General features: G+C 36.6%; 4 long non-coding RNA genes across 6 annotated transcripts; 2 read left to right on the top strand and 2 right to left on the bottom strand.

Annotated features, from left to right (window-relative positions):
• Positions 1 to 1,067: 1,067 nt before the first annotated feature.
• LOC142238037 (uncharacterized) lies at positions 1,068 to 3,399 on the top strand. Of its 2 annotated transcripts, XR_012722623.1 has the most exons (4): positions 1,068 to 2,347; positions 2,467 to 2,631; positions 2,696 to 2,801; positions 2,867 to 3,399. It is a non-coding gene; the product is annotated as an uncharacterized LOC142238037 (long non-coding RNA). The 2 variants fall into 2 exon arrangements; XR_012722622.1 differs by having other exon boundaries at positions 1,068 to 2,631.
• A 2,839-nt stretch (positions 3,400 to 6,238) lies between these two features.
• On the bottom strand, positions 6,239 to 6,691 carry LOC142238038 (uncharacterized). The gene is made up of 2 exons (XR_012722624.1): positions 6,502 to 6,691; positions 6,239 to 6,430 (listed from the first exon to the last, which is right to left on the bottom strand). It is a non-coding gene; the product is annotated as an uncharacterized LOC142238038 (long non-coding RNA).
• A 1,491-nt stretch (positions 6,692 to 8,182) lies between these two features.
• On the bottom strand, positions 8,183 to 14,736 carry LOC142238036 (uncharacterized). The gene is made up of 3 exons (XR_012722621.1): positions 14,605 to 14,736; positions 9,431 to 9,855; positions 8,183 to 9,348 (listed from the first exon to the last, which is right to left on the bottom strand). It is a non-coding gene; the product is annotated as an uncharacterized LOC142238036 (long non-coding RNA).
• Positions 14,737 to 18,872: 4,136 nt separating this feature from the next.
• LOC142238844 (uncharacterized) lies at positions 18,873 to 20,171 on the top strand. Of its 2 annotated transcripts, XR_012722841.1 has the most exons (3): positions 18,873 to 19,180; positions 19,246 to 19,609; positions 19,674 to 20,171. It is a non-coding gene; the product is annotated as an uncharacterized LOC142238844 (long non-coding RNA). The 2 variants fall into 2 exon arrangements; XR_012722840.1 differs by having other exon boundaries at positions 18,873 to 19,609.
• The last annotated feature ends 136 nt before the right edge of the window (positions 20,172 to 20,307 follow it).

Here is a 20,307-nt window from a genome sequence, read left to right on the forward strand (position 1 = left end):
TTTCTAGTATTTTCCTGAATTTCTTTTATGTTCTTTTGTTTGCTTACCGAAATGTTAGTTCTTACTCTCTCATAGAATAGCAACCCCTTTGCTTTGTTATTCTGCATTCTCATTTCATTGTCTATTGTCATTGTTGTTGTAGTAATGCGAGCATATATCTATGTGAGTGTGTATGTGTTTGGCAGCCACCAGACGAATAACTTAATGGTCGTAGATTCTTCTAGCATTGTCTAAGAATGTTCTGGCGTTGCCATAATATTGTGGTGCTACCAGAATGTTCTCGTATTGCCACACCGTCATATATAAAAGCGCTCGCATGCTGCTAACGAGTCAGTCTTAATTAAAGCGTCAAACGAATATCTTCAGTGTGAACGAATTGTAAAGTGTGAAGTCATAGTAAATAAATTGTAGATTGTCGTTATTTAAAAGAACTGTGTTTTAATTGTCGGGTAATTAAAAACGCCTAAATATAAAAACGTAACAATATTTTATTTTGATGAAAATGAATAAATTATACAAAATTCGTAGAATTTTGGCTTTCAATTTGAAGTGGGGATATCATTCATACAAATTTAGGTTGAACGATGTTAATTTTGAATTTGACTCGCATCGAAAATTGTTTGACAAATTATTGAGTAGCGATGCATTTCAATTTGAGGATAACACTTGAGATATTATTGCTAATGTGTTGAATTTCACTGTTGAGGGTAATGTCTGTTTTTTGTTGAGAACGCGATTTTCTCAACAATTTCTCAACTTGAATATTACCCTAATCCTTTGAAAAATTGTTGAAATTTAGCATTTTTCAAACGTTTGTGTTTATTGGGAATGTTTTGAAGTTTTTTTGTACCAGTTTTTAAATTGTTTTGCAACCAAACCTCACACAGACCTGGACACTAATCTTGGGCAAAATCGTTCACCATAGTGATTCGGACTCGTCGTTCCTTTTGTACAAAGGAACTAGTTCCTTCAAATCGTTCCTTTTCGTTCCAGCTTTTTATATTTGTCATCACTGTCATCTACTAAAGGCAGAGATAACATTGTTTACTTTGTGCAACGAAGTTTGTGGTCAAATGAAAGATACAAAAAATATTAAAAATTGAGTAAAATTACTTAAAATAGTTTATAGAAATATAGGAAGAAAAAATAATGAATGGAAAATTTAAAGAAGTAACTAAACTCATTTCAAGAAATTAAAATTTTTTTGTGTATTGTGAAGAGCATGAAATGGAACTAATGATTCTATTGAATAGCAGCATACCAATCAATGATTTAATATACATACGCGCCAAAATGAATAAATTGTCATATAGCTCAAACAAAAGTCAAAAAATCAAATTGCGATCCGCTGAACTATGGAGCGTAAGTTCAACATAAAACTAAATGACAAAAGGAACGATGAGGACGAAAGAGATGGAACTAGTGACAATCGTTCCTTTTAGTGAACCGTTCATTGGAACTAGTTCGTTCCGGAACGACACAAGACTACTGGACACTAACAATTGTTAAGAATAAAACGCCAGCCGAATGTGTCTTACCACATTCGGCAACAGATTTAACGACATGTGGTACATTGTCGTCTTCTTCAGCTTTTCCAAATGGATACCGTCAATTTGTAACGCCCATCTAACAAACATATAATTCCGGTGTTATGCTAACTTTTACATCATGCACAGCAATGGACTCATTCATCAACAAACTTAATTCGTTGGTGTCCACAATATCTACACAATCGCATTGCAATACCAGCGGACAAGAGTGTACCTATGCCCATGCTGTTGTCGCCTCACTAGCAATTTCAAATCCAATGGTCACCACCACGGTTCCCACAAAGGATAATAACGCCATTTCATTTGCCAATGTTGTTACCTCGGGGGGAACAGCATCATGGGGTGACCAGTTAAAACACGTACACCATGCAATAGCTATAGTCAAAGTGAAACTTTTTGTTCAATCAACATAAGCCTATAACTCACGTTCAAGGGTAGTTCCTAAGCAAAAGTCACTGTTCCCGACTTATATTTCGCAAGATAATTCATCACAAAGGGATGTTAGTGTTCTATACCAGGAAATCTTCGTTGACTGAAATTAATACATTCCCAATAAACACAGGATGAGCGTTTTTCAAATGCAACAACTTTTCGGTTTGAGGGTATACATAATTTTCAACATAAATTCAACTTGACTTGAAACAGCTCAACTTCAATACATCTTCAAATTTTTTGCGAATTACTTCCAATTTGCCAAAAATGTTGACGAAATATTTGAAAAGGTGTTGGAGATAATATGAGAACCCAATAAACACAGGATGAGCGTTTTTCAAATGCAACAACTTTTCAGTTTGAGGGTAAATATAATTTTCAACATAAATTCAACTTGACTTGAAATATCTCATCCTCAATACATTCTCAAATTGTTTGCGAATTACTTCCAATTTGCCAAAATGTTGACGAAATCTTTGAAAAGGTGTTGAAGATAATATGAGAAAACTTTGACAAAACACTACCCTAAAATGCAACGAAAAAACCATGTGGTTTTCAATACTTATTTGTGCAAAGAAGTTCGTGGTCAATTGCAAGAAATAAAAAATGGAAAATTTTAGACAAATAACCAAATAGTTTATAAAAATAGGTAAGTGAAAATAATAAATGAAATAAAACTTTAAGGAGGTCACTAAATGTATATCTCTTTGCAGAAAACTAAAATTATGGATTCTACATCTTTGAAAACATTAAAACGCTGACTGATGAAAAAATGGTGGACAATTAACTGGAACTGCTTCAAATAGTTTATAATAATTGGTACGTCAATATGAAACATTAAATCAACACTTTAGAGAAGTCACTAAATTTAAATCTCTTTGCAGAAAACTAAAATCTTTGGATGCTACATTCTTGCAAACATTAAGAAGCTGACCAATGAAAAATGAGTGGCTTATCGACAAGAAAAAGTTTCCAGTTTCCAAGTGCAACCAATTAAAATTGTTAAAAACAATAAATTGTTGAAATCAACAACTTCTGGATGAAAATGTGCATCACATCGTCAGTTTAATTCATATGCTATTATCAGTTTAAAATGGATATTTTGTGAATTCCTTCTGCTGGAAATCAATTCTAACACGCGGTCCAGTACGTTCCTAATTTCAAATTGCCCGCATGCTAATAAATTTTAATGCTGTTTTATGACACCAAAAGGAAGGAAATCGAATTATCAATGCAAAAGTGTTTACTAATAATGTTTAAGATATTTACAGTTTTGTTGTTTTTTTTGTTCTTATTTGTTGATATGTTTAATAAGATTATTATTTATCAATTGGTATTGTAGTGTATTATGTAGTGTAGTGTATTATTATATATTTTATTTTGATGAAAATGAATAAATTATACAAAATTCATAGAATTTTGGCTTTGACTTTCAATTTGAAGTGGGGATATCATTCATACCAATTTAGGTTGAAAAGCATTTGCAACGATGTTAATTTTGAATTTGACTCGCATCGAAAATTGTTTGACAAATTATTGAGTAGCGATGCATTTCAATTTGAGGATAACACTTGAGATATTATTGCTAATGTGTTGAATTTCACTGTTGAGGGTAATGTCTGTTTTTTGTTGAGAACGCGATTTTCTCAACAATTTCTCAACTTGAATATTACCCTAATCCTTTGAAAAAATGTTTGAAAAATTGTTGAAATTTAGCATTTTTCAAACGTTTGTGTTTATTGGGTAACTAATCTCAACATATGGAAGGATTTAACACGATCTAATTAGGGACTGTGCGCTTTACGTCAGTTTTTCAACTCGACAAAAAACAAAGTACCACAAATGAAAAAAAATTTCGGTAGTTTTTCGCAATTTTGGTTTTGTATGGGATTTCGCTGCGGAAACCGAAAATAGTACCTACCTTTATCAGTGAATAAAATTTTCTTGTACTGTAGCAAATTCTTATACCCAGCGAAGAAAACAGTATTAGTAAAATTCCATGCCTTATTCTAGTTAATGAACTATTCCTAACTGCTTTCAGTTTAGGATTTTTTTACTGAAACAAGTAAATTTTATTATTTCACACAAAAATTTAACTTAATGGAAATAAAATGGCTAAACTAAATTGATTAACATTTTTCCTTTAGTTTCGAAGACACTTTTTTCTGGGTGTACGTGGTATATATTAAATTAAAAAAGACCGATTAAATACGTATATAATTCAATTTGACAAAATTTTCTATAGAAATAAAATTTTTTATAGAAATAAAATTTTTACAAAATTTTCTATAGAAGTAAAATTTTTACAAAATTTTCTATAGAAATAAAATTTTTACAAAATTTTCTATAGAAATAAAATTTTGACAAAATTTACTGTAAAAATAAAATTTTGACATAATTTTCTATAGAAATAAAATTTTGGTAGATTATTTTTGGCTCGAGTGGCAACCATGATTATGAATCGATATGGACCAATTTTTGTGTGATTGGAGATAGGTTATATATAACAATGGACTGAATAGTCTAAGTGAGTCTGAAACCTAATCGGGCTGCCACATTAACTTAACTATAAACCGATATGGACCAGTTTTGGTATGGTTGTTCGCGGCCATATACTAACACCACGTTCCAAATTTGAACCGGATCGGATGAATTTTGCTCCTCCAAGGGGCACCGGAGGTCAAATCTAGAGAATGGTTTATATGGGGGCTATATATAATTATGGACCGATATGGACCAATTCTGGCATGGTTGTTAGAGACTATATACTAACACCATGTTCCAAATTTCAACCGGATTGGATGAAATTTGCTTCACTTTGAGGCTCCGTAAGCCAAATCTGGGGATCGGTTTATATAGGGGGGCTATATATAATTATGGACTGATGTGGACCAATTTTTGCGTGGTTGTTAGAGACCATATACCAACACCATGTACCAAATATCAGGCGCATCGGATGAAATTAGCTTCTCTTTGAGGCTCCGCAAGCCAAATTTGGGGACCGTTTATATGGGGGCTATACGTAAAAGTAGACCCATATGGCCTATTTGCAATACCATCCGACCTACATCAATAACAACTACTTGTGCCAAGTTTCAAGTCGATAGCTTGTTTCGTTCGGATGTTAGCCTGATTTCAACAGACGGACGGACGCACATGCTTAGATCGACTCAGAATTTCACCACGAACCAGATTATATACACTTTATGGGGTCTTAGATCAATATTTCGATGTGTTACAAACGGAATGACAAAGTTAATATACCCCCCATCCTATGGTGGAGGGTATAAAAACGACGCTGTCTGCAATCGGAAGGCATCGTTGCCGTTAGCGAAGTGTTGTATACACTTTTGTTAATGTAATTTCTGCATTGCATAGTAGTTAGCGAACTTAAAGTTAGTGTTTTTGGTAGTCAGCTACTCATTTGACGGTAGGGGAATGTCTGCCCAATAAACACAGGATGAGCGAATGCAACAACTTTTCAGTTTGAGGGTAAATATAATTTTCAACATAAATTCAACTTGACTTCAAACAGTTCATCTTCAATAATTCTTCAACTTGTTTGCGAATTACTTCCAATTTGCCAAAATGTTGACGAAATATTTGAAAAGGTGTTGAAGATAATATGAGAAAACTTTGACAAAACACGAAACAAAAAATGCAACGAAAAAAACATGTGGTTTTCAATACTTATTTGTGCAACGAAGTTCGTGGTCAATTGTTGCGGGGCCCTCGTACTAATCACCGCACCCCCGATGATAACTACTGGGTAATGCAGATGGTAACAGCATGACCAAACAACTGGTTGGAGATGCTTCTGGTTTCAAAATGCTTTCAAACAACGAAAACAGCTGGAAACCAGGAGGATCTCCAATGAGTGAAATGTGGGCTACGCCGAGTGGAGTCGTGTTTCTGTACATGGCCTATGTGGGAGCGGCTCATGCACAGACATGTGTATATTTTGTGTTGTTGTGGGTGTGTCTCTGTGGATAGTTTATATGGCGGCAGCACATCCACAGATACACAACGATCTAGGAAATGTCTCTATGACTTCTGTGGAGAGCTTATGTGGCGGCAGCTCATCCACAAATACACGACGGTCTAGGAGATGACTCTATGGGGTCTGTGTAGAGCTTATGTGGCGGCAGCTCATACACAGACATTGATGGAGATCATTTTTGTGGTATTTTTTTTTGGTGGGGAGCTTATATGGCGGCAGCTCATCCACAGGCGACCACTGACCCTAGGGATCTAGGTGATGGGTTGCTGGTGGCTAATATAGTGTTATTCCCAGGGCCAATAGCGTGGTGATGGGGTTCTTAATGCATTAAATTGAACAAACATTTTTGAGTATAGCAAAGGGCAACAACAAAACCATGTTGAAGCAGGGTTTTGGTGTTTCACTGGCTATGAGCCCGAAGATGTGCGCTCAATTCCATGCAGTATACCTGAAAAGGAACAGAAAAATAGAAATATTAGTGAATGCGATTGATTTAAAATAGAATAACTAAAATTGGACCGAATTAATGATGCTACTGCTCCCGCTTTTACAAATTGTGTTTTATTTGACAGCCAGGCCTCCATAGTGGTATGAAAGCGTTGCCAATCGCATGTATCTATAGTGGGGTTGTAATCAAGGTAGTAAGAGTGGAGAGAGTGGTAGTATTTTGGGAATAGGAGAGTAGTAATTATTTAGAAGACTGATAATACGGTGCACGAAGTTTTCATTCATAGAAGTCGTTACGATACTTTTGATGAGATAGAAGATCAATAAACTCCGAAAGTAATGTAGAGAGGGTCAAATAGTGTGCAAGGGATCATGAAATAAATTAAAAATGACGACGGGGGTACAAAATGTCGATTCTGGAAATGTTCCAATCGAACCGAAACTATAAAAAGGGGTATGATGGAGGGAAATGCGCCAGTAATCAAGCAATTTGGTGCTGAGTGCAGTGTCTAGTTTGCAAAGAGTGTATTTTGGTTGTTTTAAATCTGTGGTATATATATATATATTTTGAACTTTTACTTGAGAAAAAAAAAGGAAAAAGAAAAGGTTTGTGGTTGGAAAAGTGATAATCGGGACGGAAATTAAATAGAACGTAATTTTTAGGAAAGGCTGCCTAAATACCTAGTGATTCCAAAAATAAAGGGGGAGATCTCAACGATTCCGGGAGGCGATTGGGCGTCAACAACGGCTGACAGATTTCCAAATACTTACCGGGAACGTCTGGGGCAGCTGTTCACCACCAGATTAAGTAGCCACAGTGGTAACCACCTAAAACAAGGTAGGACAATCCTATTTATTTGATTCCATCAACGGATCCGAGATTGAGAGTAGTTAGTCAAAATTCGCCAGGAAAAGAAAATCTCTGGAAAACCTCGGCGTGAAGTTTGAGACCTATTTCAAAATAATTATCATCGTAACGTCGCCGTACTACCGGATCAAATATCGAATGTTGAAACCAAAAGCTTTGGCCCGAAATATAGCCTGGCTCGGCACCAAATATTTTTTTCCATAATTGCCATAAACCAAGAGACAAGAAATTACCATTTTTCGAAGTCTACAAATATTTGAATCCGAGTTTTTAACCTTATTGGGTATTACGTCTGTATGTTCAGTGTGTGTCCAACATTAAAGATTAAAACCCAGGGACCACCGACACTAAGAACAAAGCTGATCCCAGATGACTTCTATCTGCATCAAACCGGAAATAGTATCGATAAAAGAGATAATCCCCTAATAATTCAAAAGCATAACATATATTCATACCAAACACATTTTATTAATTAATATTATTTAATTTATAATTTTTATTATCATTTGTCTGATGTATGTCCTTTGATTAGGTTTTGTTTTATATATGATTTGTTTTATTAATTTAATGTTCATGTGTTTATTATAATTTTCTTTATCTGAAACATTATTTGATTTTTAAAATTGACTTGATCTGATAAGTAAGATTTGTGGTAGGGTCCCCAAAGTATTAAATTGCGTCAGGTTATCTTTACCCCTTAATACTTTCCTGATTGAGCTCAGTTAGGTGGATTAGGTTTGGGTTAACAATTTCGATGGTTTTTGTGCTTGTGCTTTGTGGGTCCTATTTTCGTTTGGTTTGTTTTTATTCAAAATCTATATTTGTTTATATATTGGCCATTAGCCGTTCGATAAATTTATCTTCTAAAAGACCAAAAACAACAAATTTTGTGTTATTTAAATATTACATTGATTCATTTTATTCATTGGTATTTTGAAATTTAGCAGAGCGAGGATTATAAAATTTAGAATAGTTAGTAATTAGTAATTTATGATTCAATAAAAATTAAGATTTTGATTATAATGATAAAGACGAAACAGAAATAATGAGTCTTAACTAATTTTGAAAATGGGGGGGGTGTAAGGTCGAGGTAAGTGATGTGATGTGGCGGATTTTTGGGGTCACTTTGGAAGAACTCAGGTGATCATGGTAGGGCGGGCGGCTGGAGGTCTGAGGGGATCTCCCACTAAATGGAATGTGTGGTAATAATGTGTTTTTTTTTTGTACAATTCATTTTATTGATGCGTCCCTAGGGCTAGGGGATTTGGGATGGGACCACTCCTGGGAGGCGACGGGGTTAGCCGGTGAGCTCTGAGCAGAATATCCTTAGCCACAGCCTAGGGTTTCGTAACAATATGGCGCCCAAAGAAAGAAAGTCGTTGTCTTCGGCAATGATAGTGTAATTTATAGTGTATGTCACCAAAGCACTAATCAATAGGCCACTAGGATAATGGAAATAGCCTTACATTTGGAATTTTTATTGAAGGTGGAACAGGGAGAAAATATTCGCAACCGTTCTGGCATGGATCTAGAAGAAGTTGTGCGAGTAATTTCTTTCCGGAGAAACGGGATATAAGAATTTCGAATGACAAATTCAAACAAGGGGATTAGGTGACATACGGATGGACTAAAGAGGACCAAGTATTTGCACATAATTTCCTTGATGGGTTAGGATAGATTCAGCCTGAAATTCATGGTGAAACAGATTCATAATACAAAGATATCCGCTCTAGAATAGTTTTAGAGGTCAGCTGTATCGGGAAGATGGGATCTGGAAACTGATTGGTGGTAGTTACAGTCCATATCAGATCACTATTGAATATTTGTTTTGTTATATACACCTCTAGTGTTAGTTTTGTTTTGCACATTCCAAAAAGTAATTTTATAGCCGAGAGGAAATAACCGCTCACATCACATCTCGCCTTACAAACCCCTCGAATGGATATATGATTGTTTAGTCTTGGGATATAATTGCGTGAATTTATGTGTGTTGAAATTTGGTGTCAATTGTGGTTTCCGAGTGGTAATGAATATTCAAACTCGATCCAAAACTAGGAAGAAAAGAAATAGGCCCGAGTTATTTGATTTAAATCGATCAATTTATATAGAAGAGAAGAAAAGGAGGGATCTTACCTATAGCGAAATGGAAGAGGCAATTAGTGGCGTAGATGCCCAGATTAGGGATTTGTCGGATACGATTAATATAAGGACACCGGTGACAAATAGCTTAGGTCCATTAGTTGTGCAAGGTCAGCAAGAACAGGCAACAAACGCATCTCAAACAGCAAATAGCGAACCAGCATGTCATCATTTGGGTTTAGAAGACAGAGTGGAAACAGTCCAGAAAGAGATGGCAGGCATTCGCAACACTTTGGGGGAGTTGTCAAAGGCGGTGAAGATATTGTCGAATCTAGCAGCGAGTCAGGCTCAAAAGACATCAGTTTCGTCGAATAGTGCTCCAGTCAATGCTAATAATGGTCCGAATGATGAGGCGACATCCCGAAGATCCACCGGACAATATAGTGACGGGCCAAGCACAGTGGGGACTTCAGGTACACCTGGAAATCAAGGAAAGGAAAATATGATAAGAATAAACAAATTAGGTTTACAATTCGATGGGTCAAGTAATGGATTAGGGGTAGAGGAGTTCGTCTATCGGTTAGAATACTTCCAATGGCAATATCACATTCCATGGGCCGAGATAATAAGGGATTTCCCATTAATTGTATCGGGCCGCGCGGAATCCTGGTATTGGCTTTTTCAGAAGACGCATAAAATTCATAATTGGGAGGAACTAAAGTACAGTCTACTAAGCCAATACCAATCGTCACGGTCAAATTTCGAAATCCTCACGGATTTGGCGCAGAGGAGACAGGAACCAAATGAGTCTATAGATGCCTATTTTCATGTCATGGGTCAGATTAGGGCTAAGTTAGTTCAGCCGATTACGGAATTTGATATGATTAAGATCATGAAGAAGAATGTGAGGGATAATATCGGGAGGATAGTTTACCCCATATCCGTATCATCGGTTGAGCAGCTTAGGGTCGAGTGTAATGAGGCTGAGAAACATTTCCCAAGGCGCGAAGTTCGCAATATACCGTCTCATCAGCGTCCGATCAGGCAGGTGAATGAGATATACACCAATTTGGCTGACGATCTGTCTGAGGAGGAAGTTAGCCATCAATTGGATGAGGTATCCACAATCCGAAGGGACAAACAGGCAAATGGTCAATTTTTGTGTTGGAATTGCCGGAAATCTGGACATTCATTTCGAGATTGTGATTCGGCTGTTAGGACATTGTTTTGCTATAAGTGTGGTAACCCGGGGACTACTACCCCGAAGTGTTCAATTTGTCAACAGGGAAACAGGAACAGGGGCGTGGACCAGATGGGGGTACCACGTCCAATGGAGAACCCATTCAGGACAAAATGAAGAAAATGACTGAAAGGAATATAAGTAAAAGCTTAGTAGAGTGTAATAGACTTAGTTATGAGCCGAATCTTCGACACTATTTACCAGTAGAAGTTAGGAAAAGAAATTATGATATTGTAAGAGCGAAGATATTTGGAGCGGATGAGATGTCGTTACGCGCAGGTGAGGTAGGACAGGAACCCCAACCGAAAGCAAGTAGAATTCAAGCGGTCAGACGGAAATTCGCCGAAAAGAGAAAAATGTTTAGGAAACTTGTGGAATCGATAGGAAAAGTAGAAGTATCGCCGGATCCAAGAGTTTTTGTGGAAGTAGACATTGAAGGTATAAGAAAGAAGGGTCTCTTAGATTCAGGCGCCTCAGTTAGTCTACTGGGAAAAGGATGCAGGGAGTTGGTGGAGGACCTTATGTGTCCAATATTAAGGATTTTTTCAAACGTGAGGACTGCAGGGGGGTCCAGTCATCGTATATTGGGGAAGATAGATCTGAATATCACTTATCAAGGGGTAAAAGAGAATATGATCTTTTATTTATGTCCAGATTTGGAGCAGGAAGTATATCTTGGCATAGATTTTTGGAGGTTGTTTAAGTTGGCTCCGGAGGTAATACCGATTGAAGAATTGGAACCTGAAAGGATACAAAAGGACACGACTGAAGAGAAGGATAACAAATTATGCCCCCATATTTTAACACCGGTACAAAATGAGAAATTACAAAACGTTATTAAAGGTTTTGATACATTTGAGGAGAAGGGTTTGGGCAGGACGAGTTTGGAGAAGCATACCATAAAATTGGTGAAGGACGCTGTGCCGGTGAAGGATCGCCATTACCCGATTTCTCCAGCCGTCCAGGCCATTGTATATGAGGAAATTGATAACATGCTTCGACTGAATGTGATTGAGGAAAGTGAAAGTCCGTGGAGCAATCGGACTACAGTCGTTAGGAAACCTGGCAAGAACCGATTTTGTTTAGATGCTCGGAAGCTGAACAAATTGACGATTAAGGATGCCTATCCACTTCAGAATATAGACGGTATCTTAAGCAGAATTGATGAGACGTATTTTATAAGCAGCGTCGATTTGAAATATGCCTTCTGGCAAATCGAACTGGATGAGGATAGTAAGGCTTACACTGCGTTTACAGTGCCCGGACGGCCTCTTTACCAATTTAGGGTGATGCCGTTTGGGCTCTGTAACGCGGCTCAACGTTTGTGTAGGCTTATGGATCGGGTGATACCGCAAAGGTTAAAAGAGAATGTTTTCATATACTTGGATGACCTGTTAATAATCTCGAGTGACTTTGATGAGCACCTAAGGGTATTAGGCGAAGTGTCGGATTGTTTAAAAAGAGCCAATTTAACAATTGGTTTGAAGAAATCGAACTTTTGCTTCCGGGAGTTGAAGTACCTTGGTTTTATAATCGGGGATGGAAAACTGAGGACTGATCCTGAGAAGGTGAATGCCATAAGATCTATTGGGATACCGAGAAGCCCACGAGAAGTTAGAAGCTTCTTGGGGACTGCTGGATGGTATAGGCGCTTTATCAAAGACTTTGCTACAATTTCAGCACCCTTGACTGACGTACTGAGGAAGTCTAGGAAGTTTCAAATGGGCCCGGAGGCCATAAAAGCATTTGAGGACCTAAAGAAAGCTTTGACTACGGCGCCGGTACTAAGACACGCAGATTTCTCCAAGAGGTTCTATATACAATGTGATGCTTCCGAGTATGGAATAGGGGCGGTCCTCTTCCAACTAAATAGTAGAAATGAGGAACACCCTATAGCATTTTACTCGCAGAAATTGAATTCTTGTCAAGGGAATTATAGCGTGACGGAGAAGGAGTGTCTCGCAGCGGTAATGGCAGTGAAAAGATTTCGGCCTTATGTCGAAATGATGCCGTTCACTGTTATTACCGACCACGCCTCCCTGAAATGGTTGATGGGCCTAAAGGATTTAAGTGGGAGGCTGGCTCGCTGGTCATTACAGCTCCAGGCCTATGATTTTGATATAGAACACAGAAAGGGGGCGGAAAATACAGTGGCCGATATGCTGTCGAGAATTCCTTTGATTCGGTCTGATGAGATATCCAAAGATGAATTACTGGATTTCGAAACGACGGAATTTGAGAGCGAGGAATATGTGGACCTTATTAGGAATGTGGAAGAAAATCAAGACGTATTACCGGATTTGAGGGTCAAAGATGGACTAGTTTTCAAGAAAACTCGTTTTGACCAAGATATGGAGAATGGATCGATATGGAAGCTGTGGATACCTACAAGTTTGACTCACGAGATTATTGAGAGGGCTCATAAACCGCTGATATCCTCACACGGAGGAGTGACCAAGACTTTGGACAGGATAAAACGTTTTTTTTACTGGCCGCGAATGGATATGCAGGTTCGTCAATATATAAGGCAATGCCAATTATGTAAGGAATCCAAAGCATGTAACCAGAAATTGATGCCAGGGCTCGGCCAAGAAGTCATAACCGAAAGACCATTTCAGAAGCTATATATTGACTTCTTGGGCAAGTACCCTCGCTCGAAAAGGGGGAACGCGTATATATTTATCGTTGTGGATCACTTCTCGAAATTCACATTTCTCAAGGCTATGAGAGAAGCAACTGCAGGAAATGTTATAAAATTTCTAACCGAAGACATTTTTCATAAGTTTGGTGTACCGGAGGTGATCCACAGCGATAATGGGGCGCAGTTTATTTCAAAGAGTTTCCAAGACATGATACAGTCATACAGAATCACACATTTAAGGACGGCCGTTTATTCTCCGCAGTCAAATGCATCAGAACGTGTTAACCAGTCTGTGATTACTGCGATAAGGACATATCTCCAAGATGACCACAGAGACTGGGACATGTATCTTTCGGAGATCGAATGTGCGTTACGGACATCAGTTCACTCAGCCACTGGGGAAACACCGTTTTTCGCCTTATTTGGCTTTCATATGTTTTCCAGTGGAGCCGATTACAAACTAGCTAGAAAGCTGCTATCCTTGACGGAGCATGAAATAAAGGATCTAAGTGGGCCGGAGAGGATGGAAAGAATTCGGGCAAGAATTAAGGAAAATCTGCACAAGGCATATGAGAGGAGTTCTGAAAGGTACAATAAGAGGGCTAGAAAGTCCACATTTAAACCCGGACAGGAAGTTTACAGGCGAAACATTGTGCTCTCAGACTTTGCTAAGAATCGGAACTCAAAATTTTGTAAAAAATTTGTGAAATGCCGTATAGTGAGGCCTATAGGGGAAAACATGTATGAACTGGAGACTCCTCAGGGCAAATCTATTGGGATTTATCACGTAAAGGATATTCGTAGTTAGTGCAATATAGATATAGGAACTGTGATAGAACAAGTGCAATATTAGGATAAGTTTTTGTTATGTGCTTGTCCTAATATTGGAAATTTAATCTATACTGCAACATATATTTATACTGTGATAATGGCAAATGAAAGTTTAACGAATATTTTTGTGACTCTATTATAGATTTGTTTCATTTAGTGAAGGTTAATGTCACATACGGATTTTACGGAATGTACTTGAGCTTGATTTAGGACATGGTAGTAGACTCACGATGTGTTGTATTGTCTTCGATCATGAGATTTGTTGATCCAATTGAGTTTGGACAGAATGTCTACAACCAGAGAATCATGATATCGATCACCAACGTCAATTGGGAAAGTAATGAAAATTGGAAAAAGGATGGTGATTATTTTACTATGTGCAAATGCGTATACTTTGGAGGAGCTAAACGGTATCATTTGTTAGTTTAATGTCGAAGTAACAGTTGAGAGACAGGAATTTTTGATTACCTAAGTTTGATATTGGCTATAGACGATTAGGGTTATGGAAATACGTACGTCTTACGTCGGTATTCTGATTGTCGATGCGCCCGTCCTGGAAAGATGACAATGACCAAAAGGTAACATTCTTAAGGAGTTGAAATCCGAGGTGTACTTCCCTAATATTATATTTTTTTCGAATGCCCGGCTGGATCTCAGGGCGTGAGAATTCCCCACGTTGGGGCCGTATTTAGATAAGTCCGTGCCCGTCGCACACCAGTCCTGTCGTCATTCTTTGTCAGCCCTGGAGTTTTGTTGCGGGGCCCTCGTACTAATCACCGCACCCCCGATGATAACTACTGGGTAATGCAGATGGTAACAGCATGACCAAACAACTGGTTGGAGATGCTTCTGGTTTCAAAATGCTTTCAAACAACGAAAACAGCTGGAAACCAGGAGGACCTCCAATGAGTGAAATGTGGGCTACGCCGAGTGGAGTCGTGTTTCTGTACATGGCCTATGTGGGAGCGGCTCATGCACAGACATGTGTATATTTTGTGTTGTTGTGGGTGTGTCTCTGTGGATAGTTTATATGGCGGCAGCACATCCACAGATACACAACGATCTAGGAAATGTCTCTATGACTTCTGTGGAGAGCTTATGTGGCGGCAGCTCATCCACAAATACACGACGGTCTAGGAGATGACTCTATGGGGTCTGTGTAGAGCTTATGTGGCGGCAGCTCATACACAGACATTGATGGAGATCATTTTTGTGGTATTTTTTTTTGGTGGGGAGCTTATATGGCGGCAGCTCATCCACAGGCGACCACTGACCCTAGGGATCTAGGTGATGGGTTGCTGGTGGCTAATATAGTGTTATTCCCAGGGCCAATAGCGTGGTGATGGGGTTCTTAATGCATTAAATTGAACAAACATTTTTGAGTATAGCAAAGGGCAACAACAAAACCATGTTGAAGCAGGGTTTTGGTGTTTCACTGGCTATGAGCCCGAAGATGTGCGCTCAATTCCATGCAGTATACCTGAAAAGGAACAGAAAAATAGAAATATTAGTGAATGCGATTGATTTAAAATAGAATAACTAAAATTGGACCGAATTAATGATGCTACTGCTCCCGCTTTTACAAATTGTGTTTTATTTGACAGCCAGGCCTCCATAGTGGTATGAAAGCGTTGCCAATCGCATGTATCTATAGTGGGGTTGTAATCAAGGTAGTAAGAGTGGAGAGAGTGGTAGTATTTTGGGAATAGGAGAGTAGTAATTATTTAGAAGACTGATAATACGGTGCACGAAGTTTTCATTCATAGAAGTCGTTACGATACTTTTGATGAGATAGAAGATCAATAAACTCCGAAAGTAATGTAGAGAGGGTCAAATAGTGTGCAAGGGATCATGAAATAAATTAAAAATGACGACGGGGGTACAAAATGTCGAGTCTGGAAATGTTCCAATCGAACCGAAACTATAAAAAGGGGTATGATGGAGGGAAATGCGCCAGTAATCAAGCAATTTGGTGCTGAGTGCAGTGTCTAGTTTGCAAAGAGTGTATTTTGGTTGTTTTAAATCTGTGGTATATATATATATATATTTGAACTTTTACTTGAGAAAAAAAAAGGAAAAAGAAAAGGTTTGTGGTTGGAAAAGTGATAATCGGGACGGAAATTAAATAGAACGTAATTTTTAGGAAAGGCTGCCTAAATACCTAGTGATTCCAAAAATAAAGGGGGAGATCTCAACGATTCCGGGAGGCGATTGGGCGTCAACAACGGCTGACAGATTTCCAAATACTTACCGGGAACGTCTGGGGCAGCTGTTCACCACCAGATTAAGTAGCCACAGTGGTAACCACCTAAAACAAGGTAGGACAATCCTATTTATTTGATTCCATCAACGGATCCGAGATTGAGAGTAGTTAGTCAAAATTCGCCAGGAAAAGAAAATCTCTGGAAAACCTCGGCGTGAAGTTTGAGACCTATTTCAAAATAATTATCATCGTAACGTCGCCGTACTACCGGATCAAATATCGAATGTTGAAACCAAAAGCTTTGGCCCGAAATATAGCCTGGCTCGGCACCAAATATTTTTTTCCATAATTGCCATAAACCAAGAGACAAGAAATTACCATTTTTCGAAGTCTACAAATATTTGAATCCGAGTTTTTAACCTTATTGGGTATTACGTCTGTATGTTCAGTGTGTGTCCAACATTAAAGATTAAAACCCAGGGACCACCGACACTAAGAACAAAGCTGATCCCAGATGACTTCTATCTGCATCAAACCGGAAATAGTATCGATAAAAGAGATAATCCCCTAATAATTCAAAAGCATAACATATATTCATACCAAAAACATTTTATTAATTAATATTATTTAATTTATAATTTTTATTATCATTTGTCTGATGTATGTCCTTTGATTAGGTTTTGTTTTATATATGATTTGTTTTATTAATTTAATGTTCATGTGTTTATTATAATTTTCTTTATCTGAAACATTATTTGATTTTTAAAATTGACTTGATCTGATAAGTAAGATTTGTGGTAGGGTCCCCAAAGTATTAAATTGCGTCAGGTTATCTTTACCCCTTAATACTTTCCTGATTGAGCTCAGTTAGGTGGATTAGGTTTGGGTTAACAATTTCGATGGTTTTTGTGCTTGTGCTTTGTGGGTCCTATTTTCGTTTGGTTTGTTTTTATTCAAAATCTATATTTGTTTATATATTGGCCATTAGCCGTTCGATAAATTTATCTTCTAAAAGACCAAAAACAACAAATTTTGTGTTATTTAAATATTACATTGATTCATTTTATTCATTGGTATTTTGAAATTTAGCAGAGCGAGGATTATAAAATTTAGAATAGTTAGTAATTAGTAATTTATGATTCAATAAAAATTAAGATTTTGATTATAATGATAAAGACGAAACAGAAATAATGAGTCTTAACTAATTTTGAAAATGGGGGGGGTGTAAGGTCGAGGTAAGTGATGTGATGTGGCGGATTTTTGGGGTCACTTTGGAAGAACTCAGGTGATCATGGTAGGGCGGGCGGCTGGAGGTCTGAGGGGATCTCCCACTAAATGGAATGTGTGGTAATAATGTGTTTTTTTTTTGTACAATTCATTTTATTGATGCGTCCCTAGGGCTAGGGGATTTGGGATGGGACCACTCCTGGGAGGCGACGGGGTTAGCCGGTGAGCTCTGAGCAGAATATCCTTAGCCACAGCCTAGGGTTTCGTAACACAATTGGAAGAAATAAACAAATTGGAAAATTTTAGACAAATAACTGAAGTTACCTCAAATAGTTTAAAATAATAGGAAAGTGAAAATAATAAATGAAATGAAACTTTAAAGAAGTCACTAAATGTATATATCTTTGCAGAAAACAAAAATTATGGATTCTACGTTCTTGAAAACATTAAAAAGCTGACCGGTGAAAAAATGTTGGACAATTAACTGGAACTGCCTTAAATAGTTTATAATAATTGGTAAGTCAATATGAAAAATTAAACAACATTTTAGAGAAGTAACTAAATTTAAATCTTTTTGCAGAAAACTAAAATCTTTGGATGCTACATTCTTGCAAACATTAAGAAGCTGACCAATGAAAAATGAATGGTTTATCGACAAGAAAAAGTTTCCAGAAAGTTTCAATGTGCAACCAATTAAAATTGTTAAAAACAACAAATTGTTAAAATCAGCAACTACTGGATGAAAATGTGCATCACATCGTTAGTTTAATTTATATCCTATTATCAGTTTAAAATGGATATTGTGTGTATTCCTTCTATTCTAAGACGCGATCCAGTACGTTCCTAATTTCAAATTGACGGATATTAATAAATTATAATGCTGTTTTATGACACCAACAGAAAGGAAATCGAATATGTTTAATTATTGGTATTGTAGTGTCAATTGGTATTGTTGTGTATTATATAGTGTATTATTATATATTTTATTTTGACGAAAATGACGAAAAAATTGTACAAAATTCATAGAAATTTGGCTTTGACTTTTAATTTGAAGTGGGGATATCATTTATACAAATTTTGGTTGAAAAGTATGTTAATTTTTAATTTGATGTTAATGTTAATTTTTAAGGATGTTAATTTTTAATTTGACTCGCATCGAAAATTGTTTGAGATGCATTTCAATTTTAGGATTACAATTGAGAAATGTGTTGAATTTTACTGTTGAGGGTACCCAATTTTTAATTTGACTCGCATCGAAAATTGTTTGAGATGCATTTCAATTTTAGGATTACAATTGAGAAATGTGTTGAATTTTACTGTTGAGGGTACCCAATAAACACAGGATGAGCGTTTTTCAAATGCAACACCTCTTCAGTTTGAGGGTAAATATAATTTTCAACATAAATTCAACTTGACTTGAAAAAGCTCATCTTCAATACATCTTCAAGTTGTTTGCGAATTACAACCAATTTGGCAAAATGTTGACGAAAACTTTGAAAATGTGTTGAAGATAATTGGAGAAAACTTTGACAAAACACTACCCTGAAATGCAACGAAAAAACCACATGGTTTTCAATACTACTTTGGACAACAAAGTTCGTGGAAGAAATACAAAAATGTGGAAATTTTTTAATAATCAATTGAAATTGCTTATAATAATTGGTAAGTAAAACTAAAACACGAAATGAAAACTTTAAGGAAGTCACTAAACTCAAATCTCTTTGCAGACAACTAAAATATTTGGATGCTGATTCTTGGACACATTAAGAGGCTGGCCGATGAAAAATGGTAGTGGCTTATCGAGAAGAGAAAGTTTCCATAAATCAAAGTGCAACCAAAAAAACTTGGTATATATGCTTTTCCATATCAACAACTACTGGATGATAATTCGCATCACATCGATAGTTTAATTTATATCGCATCATCGGTTTAATTTGTTATTTTGTGAATTGAAATTGCTGGAAATTTATTCCAATTATCTGGCCATCAAGTTCCTGAAAATTGCCAGTATTTTAATAACAACAATTTTGTAATACCAACGTTCTTGAGGAAATCACGAAGTACCTGGTCAGTTGGAAGAAATACAAATTGGTAAGTCAAAATAAAAAGTGAAATGAAAACATAATGGAAATCACAAAACTCGATTGTTTTGCAGAAAACTAAAATCATTGAATGGTATATTCTTGGAAGATGTTGGCCGATGAAAAACCGATGAAGGAAACAACAAAGAAAAATTTTCAGAAAACTTACAAAGTGCAACCAATTAAAACAAAGTGCAACAATTCCTATATCAAGAACTTCTGGATGAAAATGTGCATTACATCAATTTACATCCCGTCATCAGTTTGATATTTTGTGATTTCCTCTTGCTGGAATCTATTCTAACACACAAGCCAGCAAGTTCCTCGATAGTAATTATTTCAAATTGCCAGCATATTAATGACACCAACATTATGGAGGAAATGGAATTATACATGTAAAAATGTTTAAGATATTTAAAGTTGTATTCATAGTTTTATTTATTAATACGTTTAATAAGATAATTACATTTTGATTGGTATAATATTATTATTTTCATATATTATTAATGTTATTTTTAAGATTATTATATTTGTTAACGAAAAAATAATAAAATTTACAAAATCCCTAGAAATTTAGTATTGACTTTCAGTTAGAACTAGGATTGACTTTCATACAAATTGTGGTTTGAAAGTATTCGCAACAATGCTAGTTTTTTATTTTTCTCACATTGAAAACTGTTTGAGAAATTATTGAGTAGCGATACATTT

This window comes from Haematobia irritans, chromosome 5 (assembly GCF_050003625.1).
Source record: "Haematobia irritans isolate KBUSLIRL chromosome 5, ASM5000362v1, whole genome shotgun sequence".
NCBI lineage: Eukaryota > Metazoa > Arthropoda > Insecta > Diptera > Muscidae > Haematobia > Haematobia irritans.